This window comes from Rattus rattus, chromosome 11, assembly GCF_011064425.1.
Source record: "Rattus rattus isolate New Zealand chromosome 11, Rrattus_CSIRO_v1, whole genome shotgun sequence".
NCBI lineage: Eukaryota > Metazoa > Chordata > Mammalia > Rodentia > Muridae > Rattus > Rattus rattus.
The window spans coordinates 3,308,171-3,314,170 of NC_046164.1; positions in this window are offsets into that span (position 1 = coordinate 3,308,171).

A 6,000-nucleotide genomic window follows, 5' to 3' on the forward strand; every position below is an offset into this window, starting at 1 on the left:
AGGACCCAAGGACCTGGGGGATTTTACCCTCCAGACACTCATCCCCTCCCACGCTTGCATGGGCGCGAGGGGCGGGGGGGCTCTCTCAGCAAAGCTCTTGTTTATGCTTTATTCGTTTATATTAGTTTTCAAAGATACCGCGTTCCCTTTCTTGACTCAACCGGATGTTTCCGTTTATCACTAGAGTACACAGGCCTCAGGGTCTCCCAGATTAAGTTATCTAGTGGCTTCTGCGGTTTGCAGTTTTCTGGGACGAAAGGACGGCGACCTGGGGGTTGCTGGAATCCCAGACCTACCTCGCAGGGGTAGACCACGGTGGCCTTGGCTGGGGAGGGAGTGGGCGAGGAGGGAGTTCTTCTGTCCAGGAAGAGCACCCTCACCCAGGATCAGACCAGAGTAAGGGGGCTCATATTAAGGTGGAATTTTCAAGACTTCACCTGGAGATAGCAAAGTGGATTCAGGTTGCCGGGCCAATTCTATCAAGGTGTAGTTAATTTTGCTATACGATTTCATACACTGTTTATTCCTAGAGAGCTAAAAGAAAGGCCGTACTCTGGTTTGTCCATCACACTGCGTTCATTGCCCTGTTGGCTGTCCTGTCGAAATCCTGTAAGAAGGACATTTGCAGGAACGTATGGGAAGTGCCCTCATCTAGCAACACGGTGTATTAGGTTAATTAGTTAATTATTGCTTAGAAATAGGATTAGACCCTCAGGACTGAAACACCTCTAAACTGACTTTCCCCTTCAACTCCAGCCTACAGCATTGTGGGCTGTCCTGGACTTGAGGTCTACGGATGAATTCCCTATCCATTACAGCAAAGAAGCCTCAGCCTTGCGTAACTTAAAAAAAAAAAAAAATGTGACCATTGTATACAAGCAGGTAAAAGGACAGCAGAGGACAAACAGACCTGGGCTCTAGACACACACACACCCGCCCCTGTAAGTCCTGGAACTCCATTTTTGCTTCTTCCCTTTGAGGTATTTCCACAATAAAGCTCTCCCATCTGAGGCATTGACAAATAATGGTTTGCCCATGCTTCTACAGCAGTAGTCTGTGTCAGTTCACAGCGCTGAGATGTTTGTCTGACACTGAACGCCTTTTTCACACAACAAGCAATTCAGGGAACTTTCAGGAAAATGTGCTTCAGGACAGGACGTTTGGCCTTGGCTCGTGTGTGTGTGTGTGTGTGTGTGTGTGTGTGTGTGTGTGTGTGTGTGTGTGTGTGTGTGTGTGTGTGTGTCTGTGTCTGTGTGTGTCTGTGTGTTAGTGTCGCTCATTTGAAATTCCATTATTTGGTTTTGCCTGTTCTGCCTAAAACAACTCTGGTGTTTTCTGTCTGTTCCTTTTTCTTTTCTCTAAGTTCTGTTTGGGACTCCCTTGATTTCACAACCCTCTGAGTCATGCATGACCCTCACTCTGACAAATGCTGATTTAAGCGCATGCCATAAGGTCTTTGTTTATCTGATTCTAAGGTAAGCTCTCACTAACAAGGTCCTCCCAACCTAATCCAAGGCAGAGCTCCACAAGCTATTCCCTGGTTTGTTTTTAGTGTGTGAGTGTGTGTGAGTGTGTGTGTGTGAGTGTGTGTGCGTGCGCCTGTGTCTGTGTGTGTGTCTGTGTCTGTGTGCCTGTGTCGATGTGCCTGTATCTGTGTGTGTGTGTGTGTGGTATATGTGTGTGTGTGTGCCTGTGTGTGTGCTATGTCTGTGTGCCTGTATTTGTGTGTGTGTGTGTGTGTGTGTGGTGTGGTATGTGTGTGTGTGCCTCTGTGTGTGTGTGTCTGTGTGTGTCTGTGTGTGTGTGTGTGTGTGTGTCTGTGTGTGTGTGTGTGTGTGTGTGTCTGTGTGTGTGTGTGTGTGTGTGTGTATGTGTGTCTGGTGTGCCAATCTATCAGTCAACTAAAGTCTGTGAAATAAGCATGAAAAGAAAATGAGTGAATATTGTTTTATTTCCCACTTCCTAGGGACATCCTAAAATCACATGGCTTTTACTGTAAACTGCCAAGCACATTAGCGCATTATTTAGAACATGGTAGGGTCTTACATTTCTGTAGAGGGAGGGCATGCATGTAGATAGTTTACTGGAATTCTTGAATTCTTGTCACAAACTGACCTCTCCCCTTCACAGGCCTCAGCTGTAGCTACAATATTGGTTCTCACACATTGTCCCGTCCAAGTAGATGAGAGCATGGTATACAGGAGACCATATATTTAAAACCCAAAACTACTAAGCACCTGGAGGTAGGGCTTCTTTCAAACTGTATTTCTCATTTATAAATAATTTCAACAGTTATCCTACGTTTCACCAGGCATGCAGAATACTTTTCTATACTCGGACATGTCCAAGCAGAAGAGTAGCTTATTTACTCTGAATAAGTGAAGCTGTATTTTGGATCTTGAGGTTTTTGACACCTGTTTGTTTTGTTACTTATTCCCTTTACATCCTGCTCACTACCCCCTTCCCAGATATCCACTCCCACATCCTTCTCCCCATGTCCTCCTCCTCTTCTTCTTTTGGTCAGTGGGGCACCCTGTGTATCCTTCCCATACCCTGGCACATCAAGTCTCTGTGAGGCTAGGCACATCCTCTCCCACTGAGGCCAGACAGGGAGCCCAGCTAGAACATATCCCACAGAGAGGCAAGAGCTTTTGGGATAGCCCCCACTCCAATTGTTGGGGGACCCGCATGAAGACTAAGCTGCACATCTGTTACATATGTGTAGGAGGCCTAGGTCCAGGCCAGTGTGCTCTTTGGTGTTTCAGTCTCTGAGAGCCCCAAGGGTCCAGGTTAGTTGACTTTGTTGGTCTTCCTGTGGAGTTCCTATCCTCTTCAGGGCCCTCAATCCTTCTTATTCATCCATAAGAGTCCCCAAAAGCCATCCACTGTTTGATTGTGGGTACCTATATCTGTCTGAGTCAGCTACTGAGTGGAGCCTCTCAGAGGACAGCTATGCTAGTCTCCTGTCTATGAGCACAACCAAGTATTATAGTGTCAGGGATCGGTGCTTTCCCATGGGATGTGTCTCAGGTTGGGCCAGTTACTGGTTGGTCATTCCTCAGCCTTTACTCCATCTCCTGTCCCTGCATTTCTTGTAGACAGGATAAATTTTAGGTCAAAAGTTTTGTGGGAGGGTTGGTTTCCCTATCACTCAACTGAGGTTCCTGACTGACTTAATTACCATCCTCTGTGATGATTAGTTTTAATTACTAATTTGACACAGTCTAAAGTTATCTGGGAAGAGAGATCATCTTGATAAAGTGGCTCATGGGGATCCTTTGGGGGGTTCTTTTCATTGAAAAAATATTGATATGAGAAGACACAGCCCACTGTGGGTAGCACCATTCCCTAGGTTTAAGTCCTGGACTGTGTTTGAGTGGGGGAGGTAGGTCGAGTAGCAAGCAAGTGTGGTTGCATTTCTCTCTGCTCTTAACTATGGATGTGACATGACTAGTTGCTCTAAGTTCCTGACACCTTTACTTTCCTCCTAGGAGAGACTGTAACCTGAACTTGGGAACTAAAATAAATCTTTCTCTTCTATGCTGCTTTTTGCCAGGATACTTTGTATAGCAGTGGAAATAAAACGTAAATGACCCTTTATATTTTAAAGATGAACAGATGTACCATATTCTCCTTTATCTCCAGTTTTATTCTCAAGATTTTAGTCACCCATAATCAACCCCAGCTTGAAAATACTAAAGAGAAGTTCCAGAAAAGAACAATGTATATGTTTTAAATCATTTTCAATACAGTATATTGCTATAATTTCTGTTAGTTGTTATTGCTAGTTTCCCATTAGGCCTGGTTTATATTTCCCATAACATACAATTTATAATTCATGATTTCTTCAGTGTTTTGTTTTGGTGACTTCTGGCTATGTACTTTTCACACACTTTTATTATATCTAACTATTGCCAATCAATAATCATTAGATACCTCATATTCTTGATCAAAGAAGTTTGTAGAGTGCAGTACTCACCTTTATTTGAGGAAAGATTGGAAGGTCACTGCAGCATAAGTGGCTAGATTTGTGTCTGGCCTCTCTAAATTCCAAGTTCCCTGGGCACTGATTCCCTTTCTGCCTTATTCCCTTTCCATCATCATCTCCCAACAATTTCTATCTTGAGGCATTTCCCCTTCTCCTGAAGAACTCTGCTCCAGGTCCCTACCACAGAGGGATATTAGAGCAGGTACAGGCCAGTGAAAGCTGTGTTTCCCTGAGATGTCACCACCCTGCCTTCTGCATCCTCATAGGACATGGCGCTTGCAGCAGGAGAACACAGAGATGGCAGCAACTCCCTCACATCTACCCTCGCTCTTCCTTCTTCTCTGCCTAATAAAATATTTTCACTCGTGCCCGGTATGTGAACACCACAATAAATATGTATTTCTGACCAAGGAATTACTTGGTATGAGTTAGCAGTTAGGACGTTGAACAGCTCACTCGGAGGCAGATTCCTGGTGCATAGCACATCGTGTTGGGGAGTTTGCTGAGTGAATGAGGAGCTCTCAACTGCTTCTACTAAACAGGGTAAAAGGAGCAGTGCATTTGCCCTAGTACAGATGACTGAGCCACATTCAATCCGCTTCTGTCCTCATACACATTTCAAAAGTATATCTGAAAAATCTAGAAACCAAAATTCAGGAAAATTCATGAGCACGATGTTCAAGAAACTTCCAATGGAAAGCCCTGTGATATCATCCGGTTCATGCTTTGGCTGGCCGTTGAGCAACGCTGCCCTGAGGTCTTTTCCTTAGAGGAAAACAGTATCTTGAGAGAATAAATTTGAGCGTCTTGGATTTCTTCATCACTTGCTTTTAGAATAATTTCACAAAGGAACAAGTACAGAGAGAAGTTTATTCTTCATGTCCTTGACTTTCTTCTTCTTCTTCTTCTTCTTCTTCTTCTTCTTCTTCTTCTTCTTCTTCTTCTTCTTCTTCTTCTTCTTCTTCTCCTCCTTCTTCTCCTCCTCCTCCTCCCCCCCTCCTCCCCCCCCTTCTCTCCTCCTCCTCCTCTTCTCCCTCTCTCTCTCTCTCTCTCTCTCTCTCTCTCTCTCTCTCTCTCTCTCTCTCTCTGTCTCTCTCTCAAATTGGAATTATTTCTTGTGCCAGAGCTATAATTAGCATCAAGTGTTTCTCTTCTTCCTTGATAAGGTTTCCTATAACCATCAAGATAACCAACTCTTCATATCTATGAACCCATCATAGGAATGGGAATTATTATCTATCTTCTCTTGTTTTTATAGTCTTTCTGTTGCTTTAAGCCTTCCAAATGGCTTTTTACTTTCTTGGAAATTCTAAGTGGTAATGGAAGATCATAGTCTTCTAAGGGCCCCAGTTTAAAGAGAAACAAGAAAGCAATTAAACTCTAAATACCCTTCAAATGTTTGTGGTACGGATCACGATCTAATCTCCATAAACCTTGCTAATGGAGAAGGCATTCAAAATTATTGTCAGATTACTCAGATTGATGTCATGGTTCTCTCAAAGGTTCAAGGAACTCTCATAGAGTAGAAAGCTGAGGAATACCGATGTATGTTTAGAACTAGTAATTGGTAGCCATATTCCCTTAGAGAGGCGGGCATTCAGTCAGAGACATGGCATAGTACCCTCCACATACTAGGTCCACAGATATAAGATAAATAATTATGTCAGTCACCAGCTCCAAATAACTGACTATGTGCAAACCTGCATGCCTTCTTCCTCTCTTATAGCTCTTAAATCAACATTGTATTCTCCCTAGAGATTCCATTCAGGAGAGATCTCAGAACTCCCGATCCTTTACATTGTCTGTCATAGAAACTGCAGTAGAAACCACAAATTTCCATTGGATTCAAGGAACCTAATTAAAAGGAGGAAAAAAATCTCTTAGTCGTTAGTGCTTATAAGCATTGCAGCATAGGTGGGTATGGGTAAGCTCAAGTCAGAATTGTAATCAAGTGTTCTAGACACATAACTAAAGTCAAAACAAGGTGACAGGGTTTGGGAGGACTTGTTAAA